Genomic DNA, 20505 nt, shown 5'->3' with positions numbered 1-20505 from the left:
TGGGATAAACAGTGGAAGTTTCGAAAGCACACGTAAACATAGAAGTACCGATGCGTATGCTGCTGTTCGTACTGCGGGAAATATGCTTGTTTTAGCTGCACAGCACCACGGTGCTTGGGGTTGTGTCAAACGACACTGGCCGAATGGCGTAAGTGACTTTGTCTTACGTGACCATATTTGTAGATTGAACACAATGCTTTTGCGAAACGGTTTTTTTCTACCTGAACAAAAACAGGCAAGATACAAATACGGTCAAAAACAAAGTCAAGGCATAAAACGGCCCGCAGCGGTATGGTGGCGCCACGTAGGTTGACTAACAGTAAACAACGCTCTGCAGCACTCCAGGTTTGGCTTGAGGGTTTGTTCTGGTGGTGTCATTGCATACATCATCAAAACACACGTTTTGGCGAGAGAATCAAAATTTTAACTTAAATTGCAGGCGACGGTTTTCTGCAGTTGATGCTGTATTTCATTAGCTGTCGCAAAAACCAAGCAATCATAAATTATTAACAGAGGAATACTGCCCATATCACTTACGTATTGGTTTTCTGCATTATATTTGCGTAATTTCTTCTTGTTCAATTATGTCGACAACTATGAACATTTACAGTGGACTTAGGCGTTTAGATTTGGCTCTGTGTATTTATGACTATTGCGCAGCTTTTGTTTCAGTTTGACCGGGTGGCTGAATCGAGTCACAGACAGACAGACAGACAGACAGACAGACAGACAGACAGACAGACAGACAGACAGACAGACAGACAGACAGACAGACAGACAGACAGACAAACAGACAGACCAAAATGTCTGCGTTTAAGAATCCCAGGAAAGTAATACAACATTGTTTGCTTCCAGACAAGCGCTGGGCACTACAAAACACGAAATCTTTCAAATAAAGCAACATAGGATTTTGCCCCCTTTAATCTGCTCCACCTTCCGCTCTCTATCTTGGACGTTCTACCACAAAGCACTTTCGACTAACGAGTTTGCCACAGGGAGGTTGTATCCGGCTTTAACTTTTAAGATTCCGCGACAGGTCAGGAAAGCAACCACTAGGCTCTTTTTTTAAATAATGTTTACTCTCTCTCTTTCTCTCTCTATCCGTACTAGTCAGCTAAATGTTCGGATTTGTTTATTTTTTTCCTGACTATATTTTACATCCTAGAAATATTTTGTGTTCTATATTTGCTTTTCAAATGTCAGCATATAAAGTAACAAAGGTCAATTCCTTAGTGGGTCCAGAACTTTCTGTCCAATCCTCCGCTTAGGTATGTGGCAGGCTCTAAGGCGACCCAGAAGGAGTGCAAGTGGCGACGGCCATCACGGGACCTGTGGAGACCGAGGCAGCTGCACAGCCGCGCTTCGATTTGTCCTCTCTAATGCTTGGAACGTTAAACTGCTGATCTTGCGTCAGGAAGGCATGCGTGGGTATGTTTCTCCCTGTTTAGATTGTTTCTTTTGTCTTCAGTTACGCAATTTCGCTATTACGTTTTGCTAAGAAGTTTAACTGGTCGCGTATTTGATAATCCTAACCGCCTAGAAGCAACCCAAATAATTATTTCTTTATTTATTTACTTGAATTCACAGCACCCCATTTGGGACTATAGCCGGAGGGGGGAGGCGGGGTTGGTACAAAATATCGATTCAGAGATCCGCTCGCAGCAAGGCATGGGCAAAAAAAAATTAATTAGACTCTTTCTGCGTCTTTCCAGAAGATTGATGAATTGTAGTCTTGAAGGCGTCGACGCAACGCAGGCGAAGAGGCGCGCCGTAGTGAAGGGGTGCGGATTAATTTTGACCACCTCTGGATCTTTAACCTGCGCCGAAATCTCGTACACACGGCCGTTTTCGCTTTTCGCCTCCATCAGAAAATCGGCCGCCACGGCCGGGAATCGAACCCGGGACCTCGAGCTCAGCAGCGAAACGCCTTAGCCACTGAGCCACCGCGGCGGATGTCTTTCCAGAAGAATTCAACAACAAAAAACTAGTTCGTAGACTAAGCCTACTTAAAAGATACCAACGTATCTTTGTGTTTCACAAAAATGCCTCGAATTGACATTAAAGAGCACACTGCTGAAAAATGTGGGTCTTAAAAATGCACCACCCGGGCTCGAACCAAGGCGTCAGAAGTAAAACCCCGTGACCCTACTTCTGGGCCACTAAAGCTGAACCGTGTAGGTTGTTCAGCATTTGCCCAAAACAATAGATAGAGTGTTCCGAGTGAACCAGTAGATGGCGCTAGTGTGGGTGTATCTAGGCGGCCAGGTTTGCCAATCACGCGTCCTAGACCTTCGTTAGCTGGGCCACGCCCAAGTTATGCCGTAGTCCTCACTGATTCCCTTTCTGATGCCTGTTCACCGGAACTTTACTTACCCTCCTTCGACCCCTTGGGTCTGTATTGCCGGGCATTTTCTTCTACATTGATTAATCCACAAATCTGCGGATGCCCTGTCAGGTCGGATAGACCAGGTTTGGGGTTTCCTCTGCCTACCATGTTCACAACATGGGCGCAGATCCGTGGGTGTTGCCTGCTTCAGGTCTATTCTTCACTCGTACATGTGGAGCTCGAGCACTCCCGGTAACCGTACAACTTCTAAATCATCCAATCCCGAGTTCATGAGGTCGTCTCCAGTAATTCTTTGCAGTTAGTACATACATCGGTGTGAGCTGTAGCCTTCGCCACTCTGCGAGTTTTGCAACAAAAAAGAATCAAGGCAGCCTCCTTGATCTCATGCGGGCGTTTTTCCTCAACACGACCACAGTACTTGGAAGTGTTACAATTCGGGGCGAAAGTGGACTCATTTCTACGACAGAGATCTTGGTCGCGCGGTTTTTTATTTGTTTCAGATTCTGATCGCCCACGACGCAATTTGTCATGTCATCCTGCTGGGATGTCCTCTGAAAACTGCCGACGTTTTTATTTAATGCCTTTCCCCTGAAGGCATAGGGTTTACCACCTCCTTCTTGCTATCATTTGTCGCCTATTTGTCGCCAAACTACCTTGCGTTCCCACGTCTGAGTGCGGTGTTAGTTAGACACAAGTTCTGAGGTGGTAGTCCTGCCTGTCTGCGTGTAGTCGCAGGCATCCACTGCTATCTGTGGTGTTGCTTCGTCTGTTATAAGTTCTGCTGCCAGATAAACGAAACCTTTTCTCTTTTCAAGACAAGCAAGTAAACGCCATCGCCGCCCGGTACAGTATCCCAGCTGGCACCCTCTCAACAATTTCGAGTGCGGGAATGAGCATCAAGTTCGCGAAAAGGCGCCTCTTTCAGCAAAAGTTTGGTTCTTTGAATGCGTTTGGAAGCAAAAAGTTCCGAAAGGATAGGTATATTTGTGAATACGGGGTTAAATTACCTTGCCTCTTTGGAGCACCATGTATTGCCCAAGCTTGTGCGAAAGCAGAAGGCGCAATTGACGCAGTTTATAAGTCCTTGATGGGTGAGTTCAACTTCACTGATGTATAGCATTCTGGTTTCGTTTCTGCTTCATTCACGCGAGCCTTAGCTCGAAACCTGCATGCACCGAAAAGCTGGATATAACGAAAAATTGCGAGATTTTGTTAACTTCGTTACATCCAGGTTTAGCTGTACCGGAACAACACCGCTATGAATATCTCGATGCCTGCTGTTTCTAAAGAACGGACCGTGATCCGTAAGTGCAGTTGCCAGAAGATAGTCTATCTGCATTTTGAAGCAAATGACAAGGTCTGAAAGCTGATTTAGAAGGAACAAGAATTCACCCCAATTGCTTGTGTCGGATGACGTGTGGTTTCCGGGTAATCTGTCAGCCGGAAATAAAAATTTGTTACCTCAAATACCTTCGAATGATGGGGGTGTCAAGAAGGGCAACCTCATTTGACTCATACAAGGTTTTTTCCGGTCCCGAATAGCATTCCCGACCCCCTTCCTAATCATGGAACTAAGCGAACGAATCAAAATTGAGGGCATGATACGCAAATTTTTTGGGTAGCGCTCGGATGTCTTCGACAAACATCCGAAGGCCACCTTCTTACATTGTGTGTCCACAACTCCCTTGCGAATATAAAGGAGCTGCAGCGCACCGGCCAATTAGAAACACTGGAGTCACACGGGTCGGGAAATCCTTACCTCCTTAGGTATTTCATCACCCACCTACAACTATCAGCAATTGGTAGACCCTCTCCCGTCCACCCACCAGATGACCCGCCGCGGTTGCTCAGTGGCTAAGGCGTTGCGCTGCTGAGCACGAGGTCGCGGGTTCGATTGCCGGCCGCGGGGGCCGCTTTTCTGATTGAGGCGAAAAGCAAAAAACGCCCGTGTGTACGAGATTTCGGGACACGTTAAAGATCCCCAGGTGGTCAAAATTAACCCGGAGACCTCCACTATATACGGCGCTCCTCATCGTCTGCGTAGCGTGGGCGCGTTAAACCCTACAATGAATCATCAATCATCCACCAGACGCTCCGAATCAAACCTGTCCCGCGGCACATGCGTATTCCGTACACAATGAGGATCGCAGTAGGACAAAAAAAAACATCACGCTCTTTACTGTGTTTTTTCTTCGCTAGTTAACTTCGTATGACCTTAGGCCAAGACCAACACGCCCAGCGACAACTTCTCCACTTGAAAAGGCGTGCCCTAGAGGCTCCCCCACCCCCTCTATACACAGATGTATCAATCTACCCTACCAAAGCGACTGCTATAGCCACGGTGGTTGGCTCAACACATGCCCCACTTGCTTCAGCCTCTCTACTTACGACATCCCCCCTGCGGGATACGAGATGGCCACTGCGTTTTCTATGACCACCGTCCCCACATTACAACAACTATTATCAGGGACTCTTAATCAGCCACACAAAATTTTCTCTACGCAAGATAAACCTTACCCGTCCTTTTGTAGGCACAGTACATCCGATCCCTCTCTTTCACTCTCGTCTCGGCTCCAGCCCCTACCGCGCTACTTGGAAACACAGCGGCCCACGAAGCTGCTTCAGCTTAGGTCTTCCGAGGGCTCGATGGCTTCGCCAATGGTAGTAATTCACTCTAGAGTGATACTCACTCTACGAGACAGGCTGCACACTTACGGGGACACCCTCGCCCATTACCGTTTGAAGCGTACCGCTTTTTACCTCCTAACCCATCTCTATCCCGACTCTTGGCAGTCATCTATCACTCGCTCCAGACCCGCTCCTTCCCCACCTCTGCCGTGATGTCTGCGATCTTTTCTGACATCTGCATAGACACATGTCCGCATTGTTCTGCCCCTCACTCAGCGCTATCCCACATCATGTGGGCCTGTGATAGCATTCCACTATCCAGGCACTGATCCCATCCCATTATCCTTACCATAACCAGCGAGGAGCGCTGGGAGGCCGCCCTGCATAACTCAAACCCACCAGTGCAAGATGCCTCACCCGCTTGTCCGACGGCACCGGACCCTGCCTAAAAGGAGCCCTGCTGCCCGATGGATGACGGCGAAAACGTCGCCGGCCTAACAGTCCCGGCTGTGGCCAAATAATGTTATTCTGTCTGTCCCGAGGGGAGCTCAATTTCAATTTGTTCATCAGTTTGGCTTCCCGATTTGGTGGAAAAGAAATCCCCGTCACTATCTCAATATAAAATTTATCACGCCACCATCAGATACCAGCCATGGTACCAGGGCCTAGCACAATATCTGCTCGTTCGATTTCGATGTCGATTCGTTCAAGATATAGCCGTCTACTCTACCCAGCACAGTTTTGCTGAATTCCCTTCAACAAGCCGTGTGCAAATTGTGTTTCACTGTGTACATAGATAGATCTTATAGCCTCGCTGGTCAGTTACAGCACGTTGTGTAAGTGACTTGATGTTTGCACAGCATTGTTCAGCAGATAATGAGCATACTTTGCTATCTTGAAGAAAGAAGAAAAGTGTTGCAGAAGTGCGACGCACCACTTGTGCCACCCAATGCACCGTTTCGTATTATCTCGCTTACAGTACACTTTTCCACAGAAATGTTCTCCGTCCTATCAAAAGTACGAGCTGAATGCGTTTCGAAGATCAGCAATACACAGAACAAATACGACGAACAAAAAAAAAAGACAATAATGGACCAATGTTTTATGAACATTAGATTTCTCGGTTTCTTTCTGTTCCGCTATTCGGTGGTTAAAGTTTCTAGCGCAAGTGAAATCTATTTGCTTGAAAGAAAAAAAAAAACTAAATAATAAAACTAATAACTAAATTGCGCTGTGTGCATCTGTCGTCACTACGTCGATGTCCTCCATTTTTTTCACAATCATTCATGTGGTGTGATTATGGAATACCAACGCGCCCAGAATGCTTTCCTTACTACATAATGACACGTTTACGCTTTTTGAACCTATCCGGGCTAACAAAATGCACCAACCTTTTGCCATTCCTTGGACGAAAAGCAGACAGCAGAGAAGAAACATGTGTTACTCCGAAAGTCGCTCCAAGTCGGAGACACCACGAATGCAAATGAACCGCGTAGTGCCCCGCACAACGAAGGCCTCATCGGCGCGATGAGAAAGGGTGCGACGTCGGGGCAGTGTCTGCGTCCTTTACTCGGCTAGGTGCAAACGAAAGAGAAAAGACCAATTGATTTGGCCCATGCCATTGTTCTCCAACTCCGATGTGGAAAATACGAGAGTGCCCACGTGACCGCGCTACTGTTCTTTGAGGGCACAGTGCATCGGACTGATGGGTATATGATGAAGTTGACCGTTTTTATTTTAACCCGTGTTTAGAATCGTCCAAGCAAGTAGTTACAAGGTCTCTTCCGTCTAGTCGTCGAGTTATCGATGTTGACACAAATTCCGAAGGCAAGTTCGCGTGATGATTGATTGATTGATTGATTGGTTGATGGATTGAGTGATCGATTGATTGATTGAATAAGCCGTATTTAAGGCAGCAAGCACATGTTAGGGAGCCCGAACAGTGAGAGGCATCCCCAGTTCAGGATGCCCTGGAGATGTCCCGCTCGCGCTGCCCCCTCTACCAATATGCGCGGGGTAGATGGGTAGTAGCAGGCCAGCCACTCCACCCACTTCTGTGGTTTCAAGTTGAGGAATAGTGGTTGAGTAGGGGCATTGGAGCACTCTACGGTAATGTAGGGAGTTCCCATGCTTGGACAAGACAGACATGTGGCTAGGTATTGGGTAGGGAGCATGGCGTGGTAGAGTGTATTTTGGGGAAAAGGTGTCTGTAGCTTGCGTAATGTAACTTCGTCGGTCCTGGAGAGAGCATGTCGTCAAGTCGTCGAGTTATCGATCTCGACACAAATTCTGAAAGCAAGTTTACGTGATGATTGATTGATTGATTGATTGATTGATTGATTGATTGATTGATTGATTGATTGATTGATTGATTGATTGATTGATTGATTGATTGATTGATTGATTGATTGATTGAGTAAACTTTATTCAAGACAGCAAGCGCGATGTTATGACGCCCGCACCGTGAGAGGCATCCTCAGTCCAGGATGCCTTGAAGTTGACCCGCTAACAACATGCACTGGGTATGCAGGTCGGACTGGCCAGCCACTCTCCTCACTGCTGTGAGGTAATGTTGAGGAGTAGCGGTTGAGTAGGGGCATTGGAGCACTCCACGGTAATGTAGAGAGTTCCCATATCTGAACAAGACAGACATGTGGCTGGCTAGGTATTGGGTAAGAAACATGGCGTGGTAGAGTGTATTTTGGGGAGAGGTTTCTGTATGTAGCTTGCGTAGTGTAACTGCGACGGTCCTGGAGGGAGCATTGTGAGTAGGTGGATATTTCCGAGGTTGTAGTTTATAGTGGGAAAGGATATCGGCGCATGTGAGGAGAGGAATACACGGGGTTGGGGGCGGGGCGAAGGGTAGGAGGCCACTAGGGCAGTCGGCAATGGTCCCGAGTACATGTTCGTGGGCCGCTGCAAGAGCCACTTTGTTGACCTCTAATCCCATGTTGCCTGCAGTCCATACGAGGTGTGTGATGGGCAGATAGAGATTGTCGCGTAGAATTTGTAAAGCTTGATAAGAGATACGGCCGGTGAGGGAGTTGCGGCAGGCTGATTGGGAGTCTGCGACGATGAGGATGTATTATTGTGTGGTTTGTGAAGAGAGGGTGAGTGTAATTGTTTCGCTGTAGGAGTTGCGTGGTGGGAATAGAAAGGGTAGTTATGTTTTGTCTCTGGCGGTTTATAACACTGAAAACAAGAGCGTTGGAGTAGTTTTATGGCGTGGCGTCCACGTATCAAGGGGTGGTTTGTTGGGGCATATGCAGTCAAATGACGGTGTGGTCCGGCTTGACAGCGGGCGGTGTAGTACTCTGGATGTGTATTGCGTGGTATGGGGGCTATACGCGATTGCTGTGGATTTGGAGGGGGATTCGTTCCTTTGGGTCATGGCGTGCTTGAGCTGAATAGCTGAGTGTGGTGAGTAGGTTCGGGCCAGTGGGTGTGTGCGAGCCGTTGTAGTTGCGTGGCTTTGTGGGCTTCGATAAGTTCTTGCCATGCGTTCTGGAGGGCAAATTGAAGTAATTTGTTGGTCGCTGTAGTAGGAGGAATGCAGAGTGCTGTCTTGAAGGTTTGGCATATTAGAGTGTCGAGTTTATTTATTTCTCCAGTCTCGAGGAGTCGGCGTGCTGTGCCGTACGGTATGCGACTTGTCAATTGTGCTTGGATGAGTCTCATGGTGTCATGTGCCTTAACGCCGGGTGGTTTTCGCGCTACTCGATGTAGAAGGTGCGTTAGCTGGGTTACTGTGCGCTGTAATGGCAAGATTTTTTGTGACCCTGAACGGCTTTGCGGGATATTGATACCTAATATGCGAAGTTGAGAAGCATTGACAATTGCTTGTCCGTTTAAGGTAAGTAGTGGAAGGAAATATTTGTTCCTTGAGGCACTGCGAGCTGCATTTTGTGAGTGTCAGAAGTGATTTTGCGGGTGCACATTTAAGACCTCATCGTTGCATGCAGCCTTGAATAATGTGGACAGCTAGTTGTAAATTGTCTTGCTGTCCTCCAATGGAGCAAGTAGAGGTCCATAGTGTGCAATCGTCCGTATAGATGCGTGCTTGAGGTGCGGACGGTCTCCTTGAAGCAGCGGGGGTAGGTCTTCCATTGAGAGGTTAACAGAAGGGGGAAATCACCGATTGTTGGGGGTGGGCTTTTGGACGTCCAGGAAAAGGGGGAGTGTGTAGGTGGCTTAACCCCACCGTGGCTTTGCGGTTTGTTAAGAATTCTTTCATATAGCTGTATGTATGTTGTCCCCAATTTGTCGAATTTAGTCCGGTGAGTATGGCTTCGGGGGACACATTGTCAAATGAGTCTTTAATACCATGTGCCAGGATTGTATAGCAATTGGGGGAAGTACGGTGGCCGAGAATGTCTTCTGGTTAGGTATAAGAGTATGTCCTGCTTGTGCGGTGGGGACGGACGCCAAACATCGTGTCGGTGAAGTGGTGATAATATTCTACGTATTCGGAGATGCGGTTCTGGAAGAGGTGTTCAAAGAGTTTTCCCAGAAGAATGACGTAAGCAAAAAACAAGAAACGGACAGAGAGAAGTACTTTATGGGCCTGTGTCGAGCCCTGTGCCTTAGGGACACCGTGAAAAGTGCGCAACATTTTTGGTGAACTAGCTTGTTGTTGACTATACACTCCTAATTTCCTTTTAAGTACCCCGTTCTCCGCGACCAGCTACTGCAGTCTTGTGCAGATTGTGGCTAGTACAATCTCGCGTCATGTTTAGCCATCTTATAGCGCACCGCATTTTCGAGGTGATGTACTCAGCACATGTTTCTGGTGAAAGTATATTTTTGTGTTTATGCGTAACAAAAATCATTTGCGAGTCAGCCCCGCCATGTGTCCCGTCTTCAAGCGCTGTTTAGTATGAACGGAAACCAAATGGCTGGACTGTCGATTCTGCTGACCCCGGTGTTGCCTAGAAGCCCAGCCTTTTCTTGTTTTTTAACCTAGAACGAAGACCGTGCTATAGAAGTATTCCCAGTTGCGTTATACCAGTCCTCGGCTTCTGACGCCGGTTCTAACAACAAGGTAACAACAGCGCATTCAAGACGAAGACTGAGAACGGAAAACACAAACACGGCGCTGTTTTACCTTCTCTGTCATCGTCTTGGATGCATTGTTTTCACCATGAACGTTCACCAACTTGCCTAGTTCGGTGCACTTTAACACCGAGGCCAGATTTATCGAGCAATGGGCCATTTAAAGCTTAATCCTCAAAATGGCTTTCCGGTTGATATCATGGCCGAAACAAGGGGGCTATGATTTAACATAGAGCATTCACGTTTGTTTATTTCCGTGAGCAATAGATGGGGCATGTCGAAAATATTTTCCGATGACTTCCGAAGAGTCGCGCCGACGTATCAACAAAGCGAGCGACATAAAATAACCGAATGACAGAGTGAACAGAGGGCTTACGCAGAGGTGGTGTTGCTCATGCTAACGGGAAGTCCAGTAGCGTTCTAGCATGTGTTCGCGTGTCTCTTCGCTGCTTGTTAGATTTGATGAACAAAGTGTTCTAATCAAACAAACAGTTCCGAATTATCGTACAGCGTCGAAGTAATCTTAATACAACTCACAAACTGCAAGTTCGAAAGAGGGACAGGTGCGGTATGCTCCGGCATTATTAAACAGCTGACATTAAATCATCAATAAGGTTTTTATCGGATAAACATCTACAAAGTACACTTAGCAGCCCGCCTTCGAAGTGTAAGTTAACCAAATTTAAGTTTGTATTGACTACTAACTGGATCAATTCAGCGTTCTTTTGCTGCGAAGAAGTTTAAATCAGGCGTAGGCCTTACATAACACCAGTATCGTGGTATATGCATTTTATACTATGCCGCCTAGGTTGTCTGAAACTTTTTTAGGAAAAAAAAAACACGCGATCGGTTACAAATTAGCACTTTTGGTGTGACTTAGTTATACTCATCGCTTGACAGGCAATTGTGAGCTGTTTTTAATGGTATAACAAAATGTCTTGCACCGAATTTTTGGAAAACAGGCTTATTATCAATAATAATATCCTTTGAATGCGAATATAAGTACGCAAAAATTAGTTACTGACGTATACGAGTTCAAAAATGGTTGCATGATCCTGACACAACTTACGCTGCCAGTGACTGGTTGGTCCGGCAACTGTTTTGGGGGAAAGCTAGTTCGATAACTTGTTTTTACGAGTGTAGCAAGCAGGGCTATAGTCAGCTTGCGAGCCACTAGCCCAATTTCTGGGCGCCCACTCGTAAGTTAAAACTGTAATAACTCAATGCGGACAACAGCAGTCCGCCCACTTGTTTTAACCACTGTGGCGCCACATTGAGATGTCCCGATGTGTCAAGGGAGTGCCAGGAGGGAAAGGCAAATGTACGTTAGGGAAGTTTATTTGTCTGACAGGTTTGGAGTAGATAGCTGTGAAAGACCTTCCTGTGGATTACGGCATACTTCATCTCAAATTTTGGGTGACGTTTCGGGGAGGTTAAGAAAAAAAGAGACTACAGGAGTTGATATAACGCGGATGCACCTATACCGATTATGGTGATGCTGATGTCCAAGTCAGGAAATGTTTCGAGAATGAGGATTCGTAACTTCAACGGAGCTTCCCTCCACACCCCTTAACTATTTCAATTTCCAGACAATCTAGTTTTCTACGGTCGCCGCACCTTGGCTTGCAAACTTGCAAGCCCCGCACGCTATGTGGACCTCGCAAGGTACAAGCGGTTAGAGGAGTAGTGCTAGGCTGTTTTGTTGCAGTGTGGGGACACAAGCGGCCTACGTCCGAACAGTGTGAGTTAGCTTGGCGTTTATTTCACGCTAACTCTCGGTTCGTCAGCGGATAATTCCATGCGTACGGTTGGTGCCTTATGTCGACGCTTTTTCGCAGTGTCAGTCTTCCTCGTACTACACAGCTCCATTTTCAGTGTTCGAAGCAAAGAAACTGGACTGGACTGTGCACGGGACAGCAGGCGACTCCTTTCTTCCTTACGTAGGCGTTGTACTCGGCCACACGGTGTCGAGAAAAAGCCACACTTTTTGCAATAGGAAATCGAACACCAGAACAATAACCAGGCCACCTGCTAAAGTGCGAAGTGGGACAAGCAATAGTGGTGCACCTACAGCAATGTCGAGCTCGTTGTGAGCTTAAGGCTTTGTTTCAGGTTGGAAAGAAAAAGGAGCTGGGCTGTTCTTAATGAAGCTATTCCGTGCTGGTGGCAAGCTGAAGCAGCGATCAATTAAGTGGCATTTGAAACGTGTTGCCCTAACGGCGGCGAACAAAGCGACCGTCGAGCCCTTTGAGGCCACATTGATCGGTTATCTATTCGAGAGAAGCGCGGTGACCGCCCATCGTAATTGCTAACAGGACCATCGTGACGTACGTTGCCTGCGACGGGCGTGCCATCGAAAGACGTCTAATTATTGAACACGCTACCCAACGTCGTAGAAGGTTTTGCAAAATCGGTGATAAAATTAACGAACAACTTTTGTGGTTGTGTATAAGAGGGTGTATGCTTCCTCTAATTTAGCAAAGTTTCAGTTAACGTTGGATGTTTGCTACCGAATGCTTTCGCACATACACATTAGCCAATGCACGTGTTGATTTGTATCTTGCGCCGAGTTTGAGATTTTTCGGAGTTGATATCCCCCTGTGGTACAGGAAAGATTTGCGTTCATAGGCGTACATGGAAGATACGTTCTCCATATTTTCCCTAGAGGTCGCAAGAAACATGGTATGTGAGCTCGGGCAGTTCGTGGTTGACTGCTTCGTTTCATTTCAGACGCTCGTGTACGGGTGCCTAAGTGATGTGAACTTTCTTCATTGCGAAAGTGAGAATATTTCTGAAGAGTTGAGGTATTCTGCCTGCAGCCAACAGTTTAATGACCTTTTGGTAGTCTTTAGTGACCCTTAAGGGGACTGTGTAACATTTTCAATAAACCGTTGCACTTTTTCCTTCGCGCCTGGAGGCATTGTCAAAGCTACAGGTATCAACAGCACGGAGCGGCACTGCGTGATTTGCTACTCGCAGCAGAACTATCCGCCTTCCGTTTCTGGTTTGCTTTGTGGCTTTTTTTATAAACTGGCTATCGAATATGTTTATTGATGCAACGGAAAAGAATCCGCAAGTAGCCTCTACATTGGTGTAATGACGTAAATCGAGCGCTAAAGAAACGCGAAGACTCGGGAAAAGGAGAGAAATATTTCGAGCAGATTTCCAAGTTGTCTGATGGGCATAGAGCACTAATTTTTAGCTGAGGTACTTTGCGACCCCGTATTCTAAGTACTGGATATGTTTTTTAGAAAAAAAATGTGAAAAAAAGTGTTACCGGGTACATTTAAGCTTCTATTCGATAGTTCAGCTGGGCACACTGCACAGAGGATGACACCAATTTTTGCTTTGCAGTATCAAAGATTACCAAGTCTCAAAGATTACCATGGTAGTCACAACGGCAATTGGCTCCTTCGTACTTCCGGTCATCCCGGCTTTGGTTTTACCAGAGTCCTTCAATGCTTTTGTTTTTGGTCACGAAACTTCGGCGCCAGTTTCGTTCAAGCACAGAACGTGCAGCTGCAGGCGACATGGTCGCTCAGACAGCATTTATCCGCCAGGCGTTCTGAAGCTGCGGCGATGTTTGCCCGATCTCTGCATACGAATGCTCGCTTCCATTTTTCACCCCGCTCTGATTTAGCTGTACCTTTTAACCTAGTAGCCTGCCATATATTGTCCAATCGTAAACGTCCACCTCCTCCCTTTCAAGGGTGGTTTTAATTTTTTTTAATAGGCCCGGACCGAAGCCAATACCTGCACCCGCGTCCTTGTGATTTGGCGCACCGTCATGTTTACAGATTTTTAAATTTCCATCGTTTATTTATTTAGGTCGAAATTCTAACCATATTTATGTAGGCAAGAGGTCAGTCATGAAATGAAAATCTAATGAGTGTTCAGAGTACACAAATAGTTAATCTTGTAATTGCCTTACTATGCACAAAACGCGGCAGAAAAAAAAATACTCCAATTGAGAGCCAAATAACGTCGTCTGTTGGACGACTTTGTACGTGCTTCTGAGAACTGAAAGTGCTAAAAAAGCAGGAATTAAACCAGAAAATGTCATGATGCACAGTGTTTCTTTCGGCTGCAACAATCTGAAATCCTTGCAAAATATGAAACCATAAAGAATAAATTTGATTACATGTGAAAAGAATTCGAAGTCTAAAAAGGTCGGGAAACGCGGGATTTTGGAAGTGTGGAATAAATAATTTTCTGCGATATAATGTGCAGCGAATGGCGGAAAGAGAATATCGAAATTAAAAGTACACCTGCAGCATTACAAAGCTCTTACGTATCGGCCTGTGAATAGGGAGGTGCAAATTTTCCAGCAGGTGATAAAGCACAGCTACTAAGTTGCTGATTAGGCGAAGGCATGACTTAGGTTCAGCGAGTGATGTACAATGATAGGTTCAGGAGGCTCGGAAAAGCGCCCGTTTCGTTTGTCAGCTTGGTTTTCTCCCTGTCCCTGCTGGGGAGGTTGCTGTCATTATAAGACGCAATTGCTGATTTGTTCTCAAGAGTGAATAAAAAAGCACGCGGCACCGAATAAGAAAGCCAATCGCTTCACACGTCGTTCCCACATACTCCAGAAGCAGCAGAAACTGCACAACTGTCGAGCAAAGCGTGTCTGTCAACGATGCTAATGTAGACATCGCGCAAGAATTTTGTTTGTTGTAAATAGTGGAACCTGTTCCTCGACAATTTGGTGCAGACTCGGCAACGTCGTTTCACTGCTAGTCTTGTCGACAGCATCTGCGATCGTGGCTTTGACTTGTTTGAACAGTCTGGCAAACCGTCAAACTTTGCCTAAAAGGCGTTAGGCCTCATGAACGGTTTGTCGCGCTGCAGTGACACCGCATCATTGTTGACTACGAATTCATCCGCACAGACGACGTCAGTGGCGTCAGACTGCTTCTCGTACACATGCACATACTTCGATCCCAAGCGGAAGTCGTAGGTTTCTTGCCGCAGAATGACCCCGTTCCATTTCCAAAGCTGCTTCCATGGTTGGGTAACCAGAGCAGGGTGACCTTTTCCCCTGTAACCTTGTACCCGAGGCGCCAGCCTGGGACACAACAGGTGTTTGGCATTGTACTTTGCACGCACTAACTAGGTCGCGTAATAATAAATGCCGTGAGAAGTTTGTTGCATGTCCTTTAAGCACGAAACACTCTTAACCTACCACGTCCCGTTGCTTTGGCCAACGCTACTCCGCCCGAGGAGTGCCCTGAAACAGACCATGGCGCCACCATCCGGCAGCCAAAGGCAGCATATAAAAGTCGCAAATGGGGTTACGGAGCAGTTTTGTGACCATGAATAGTGAAGCATTATGTGGCCAGACATTTCGTTTTAGCCGGATCATTCCCGTTTTTGAGGTCCCCTTGTGCCGTCCCGTCTTTTTGTCCCAATACATAATCATGTTCCGTTTTCGCAGGCTTCATATTTTCGAAATTGGCGCCAAGCAAGTTTATAAAAGCAGAAGTGTGCCGACACGCTACAGGTATATTTCATAAATGTAACCCTAGGTACGTTAAATTGTACAGGGAGTGTAACGTATAGATCTATTCTTAGCGGATAACGATTAGAAATTTATTGGCGTAGATGGCTTTGATGAGGCACTATTTCACCTGTGGAACATTCTCAAGCAACACAATGAAAAGAAACTAGAAGATTGGAACTCTTCAGGTATTTTAGGCTCTGAGAGATGGGTGGAAGTCTTTAAAAAGATGGGAACAGGGGTGTACGCTGCGCTGAGATTTCTCGCGTCGCGAAACTGGCCCTGTGTCTTCCCGGAGACAGGGCTCCAGTTGAGCGCGTCGTTTCCATTGTGAAGTTGACATGCACATAAACCTGCAGTCAGGATGGCGTGCAGTGTTACTTGTGCGGCTGAACATTCTGTACAATGTCGAAGCATTTTACAACCCATTTTTGCGGATAAAAACATTATATTGTCGGAAGAATAACCAACACCTTCCAAATGAATGCACATAATTGAACTGTGTGTGGGATTGTTTCCTCCGCTTGAGCGAGGTCTTAGTGCAAAATGTAATGTTTTAGGTGACACCAGGTCGCGTATTAAAATGTTTTCTCCAAATTTCAACCCTTCAACTTTGTACCTCCAAGAATATGGTTGCCCTAATTCCGATTTTTAATTGTGCGCGTTAATGCGGGCTTCTTTGGCGGATTTTGAAACCTCCAGAAAGCGCAACACTGACAAAACGCGACAGGAACAAAGGGAACACCGGACGAGGACTTAGAGGAAGCGCTCGCCTGTGTTCTCTTTGTTCGTGTCGCGTTTTTTCAGTGTTGCGCTTTCTGAAGGTTTCAAAATGCAATTTAACCAACTAGCCCAACTCCCCCTTCTGCTGCAGCCTTATTTCTTTAGTGCAAAAGAAAAAGAACTATGAGTGCACACATTCCTGTTCATCAGATGATGAGATAATTTAATTCCTAATTGAAGCAAGAGAAAACCTCTGGCATGAAAAGCCTCGTAGGGCTAGAGGGGCACAGCCTGGCAATGACAGAATATATCCTCCTTTTATCCTTCCTGGTCTTTTATCACTTGAACCACTACCCCAGTGCCGACTAGCAGACCGGGCTGTGCACCTGGTTATCCTCCCTGCATTTCCATATGCTTTCATGCTATCCGATCTTCTTGTTGTCTGAGACAATTTCGGTTGCTGGACTATTCTGCGACCGCAGAGCCATTGCCAGCCATGTGATTACGCAATTGAACACATATCTGAACCAGAGGTACACAAGAACTTCTCGGCACCATGGGTAAATAGTTGTTCCGCAAAGGTTTCAGCATAATGCCAATACCAAAGGAATTCTTCGGGAAAGGCGTCGCGCTCTCGTAGTTGCATATTACTCTCCTTTGAATTCTCAACCACACGTCATTTATATGTAACTGTATGCTTGAGTCACGGGTGGTCCATGCATATTTGCTAGGTAATCTCTGTTTTATTATTGGGAAAGCATAAAACTCCCCATTACACAGAAATTAGCGTCACGCGTCAGCGTGACGTAACCATGCATTGTTCCAAATCTGGGCCACGGCGCAAGAAGAAAAAAAATGCTTATACGTAGATCAAGGCTAACCAGGACGAACGAGAAGAAAACAAAACAGAAAATAAAACAGCGCAGATAAAAGGATTATCGCGATCGAAATGATATTTCGCCTCACAGGACACGTTTCTGGTGTCCGTGCTGTCTCTACAGGCATTAACTATAAATTCGTGTCTACCTCAGCGGACGCCGCGAAGTGTGGTTGTCCACTGAAGCACGCGATAGACGAAAATGCAACAAAATGCAAAATTGCTGCAAGGCCCCAACGTATTTTCCAGTTCCACGTTGAGATAGAGCCAAAGATAGACACAGGTGTTGAACATATGAGGACTACTTAGGTTAAGTGGGCCCCGTGTTCCAAATCTTTAATTAAATTTTACCTATTCCATATTTCACTTTTTCTCCATTACCTTAAGCTATATTTACCTTTACTATATCCTTTACCTTTACTGCAACTTGAATCTGTACAAAATACATAATAAGCCAGGCTGGCACCCGATCACTGTTACAGCATAAAAAGAGATGATTGGTCCAAAGAAATTTAATAAACCCAAAATTCTACATGTTATCAGAAGGGCACGAATAAAATAATCAAATAAATTACGTTCCTGCATTTTGTGCTCCCGCCCCTTTCCATAGGGTCGATTTCCCGTGCAAGCCGGGTGAACTTCCAAAGCATTGTAGCCCCACACAAGGGCCGAGCGCCAGGCCGGGGAGTCGCTTGTACCTATTTTACCGGTAGGTGCCCGGCGCCACCAAGGCGCACGCAGGCACATGGTGCCTTCCACAGCCGCGGTGGTCGCTCAACTCGCAACCGCCCGTGGCAGGACATGCCGCCAAACTCTTTCACCCCCAGCTATGGCGCAATGCGGTATGATGGCCGGGGACCCCGCCAGATGGACAAGGGTCAGGGGCCCCTCGCAAGGGTAAGGGCAGCTTTTCAGGCGTGGATTCCCCTTTTAAGGGTCCGCACTCGACCAGGGACACCTGTGCCCATTAAAGAAACCGGTGGGTGCCCGGCGGTACCAGGATTCGAACCCAGTACCTCCCACAAACTTTACTCAACGAAATGAGAAATATGCATTTATAGACCGCACTTACAAAGCGAAGGCAAATATTTAGAAAACCCCAGAAAACATATGGAAAACGGACTAACCGCTAAATGCCATACTTTCATACGAAAATTAATAATTACTAGATCGGGCGGATTCAACAAAATAAATCGTTATACTACCGTAAGTTTTTCTGTGATTGACGAAAATTTTACAAGAAAAATAGGTAAATTCGAAAAATGAACTAACGTAACCCGAAAAAAAGGCCTTATACAACCCCCCCCCCCCCCCCGAAACGAAGAAAAAACAAAAATTCACGGAAAGAACTATTTTGGTTCACTTCCTGCACTTGTGTGGCAGGGAATAGCTCTATAGTACTGCGGGATTAGAAGATAGTGGCGCAATGTTGGAATCAGCACAATTGTCATAGGTAGGTGGCAGCGCTACATGAGAGGAGAACAATAGAATGAGGTTGGGATCCGTCCGGCTTAAACAGCAGCACGCTGCCAACGTCACATTCCATAGTGGGCCTTGCCTCGGGGTCACAATCGCCGTGGCCTATGCAAGAAGGGGTGGCCGGCCTCGTTGCATGATGGCCGCCAATCCTTGCTAAGTTGGTGACCGTCGGCCACCAACACAGCGCAATTATCGTGAATTCAATCGTAATGCAGCCGGACAGATAGCTTCCATCATCGCTGTGCGCTACCGCGCCAATGTTCAAGCCGATGGAGCTAAAACTATGGTGCGCGCTCGCAGAGAGCCACGTTTACCTCCGCGGCTTCTTTACCCAAGCCACAAGGTACAAAATTCTACGCCACGCTTTCCCTAGCGAGGAATTTGCCCAGTTCAGCATGGCACCGCCGCGCCCATAAGTCCTCACGCCCCAGAGCTCCAGCACCGCGTTTATGATGTGGTTGCCTACATCATAAATACGGTGCTGAGCGCTTAGGGGCACAGACGGTTCTCTTTCTGTTACTTGCAGGGATTGGTGTCGGCAGGATATTGTCTTCAGGGGGAAAACCCGTTGCACCACGGTAAGAGGGTCTATTGGGAATGGTGGGAGGGGGGCGTTAAAAAACGTATTCGAACTTTCACTGCATCCGTGAGATATGCAGGAGAATGAAGAAAGCTATTTTCCGTTATTAAGGCTTGCAAGTTTCAAAACGTTGAGTAACGCTCGTACATCAGAGCTTCAACTGCGCCTTTGCACAACGGCAACACATTAAACAGAATGACTGAAGGCATGGACTTTTGAAACAAGAGTCTCGCGCCGACCAAATACCAACGTACAGGTAAATGGCTCTGTGAGGCAAGATTAAGAAAAAGAAAACTTGCATTTGCTTTTTGTAAACGCACTCTTACAGTCACTCATCCGTTAATGCACCACACGTCTATAGGCGCACGCATCGAAAAGTGGTTATCTCTGTGAACGCTGCTTGTCACTCCGATGTAACGAAAGCAAACCGAGTCCGACAGATGGTGGCTAGTCATCGTGGAACGAGGCCACATTTTCGCGCGCCAAATCGCGCCAAAAGAACTATCTATCGGGACAACATGTTGCCGCAGAAAATTTGATGGCCATTTGCACAGCGAGGTTGATGGTGGGCTAGATCCTCTCAGCGAATTCTAAAAGACCCATAGGCTGTACATTAAAGTCTGTGTGTATCCACGACAGACACCAAAGCTCAGCATCACCGTCGAAGTTCTCTAAACGGCAGTATTTCTTAACTGGCCTAGAGGGCTTCGTCTTGAAGTCTTGCATATGTTCGCTCAATGCCTTTTGAAGATGCAATAAAAGTGAAGCAAATACAGGGTTGCCTCCAAATTTTAAAGCAAAGCTTTACTACTTTTGTCTAGCGATTTCACCGTGGATGCGAAAGTTTACCTTCTGAACACGGACAAACCCCCTGCGGCACACCTCTTGACGCGCGTCGTGTGATTTGACGGGCCCGCTGTCGGAGCTGCGTACAAGGCCCCGTTTTCAGTCGCTCTGCTCAGCTATCGGTGACGGCCACCGCGGTTGCGGGAGCTCAGTTGATCGGCAGCCTACCAACTCCGCCGCCTCCCACGCATGCACCGCTGGGTCATCTCGGGCAACGCGACACGTCTTGCGCCTGGCGAAAAGGAACACCGCGTTCGCCACCGAGGCGGGCCTCCTTTTGTGAGCGTTGCACGGGACCGATTGGCGTTGAGCCGTGGTCGGCAATACAGCTACATCAAAGGTTATGCAAGCGAAAGCAAGACTCAACCAGACTAAGCCAAGCATTTGCTTGGCATATCCAATGTTAGCTGAGCTATCCGCAGCTGTTTTTTTTTTCTTCCCGTGCTTGTAGCAGGGAGTCCGAGTAAAGGATGAAG

The sequence above is a fragment of the Haemaphysalis longicornis genome, unplaced genomic scaffold, assembly GCF_048455015.1.
Source record: "Haemaphysalis longicornis isolate Haplotype H1 unplaced genomic scaffold, Haemaphysalis longicornis Haplotype H1 scaffold_19, whole genome shotgun sequence".
NCBI lineage: Eukaryota > Metazoa > Arthropoda > Arachnida > Ixodida > Ixodidae > Haemaphysalis > Haemaphysalis longicornis.
Note: the sequence above shows the minus strand (reverse complement) of the source record.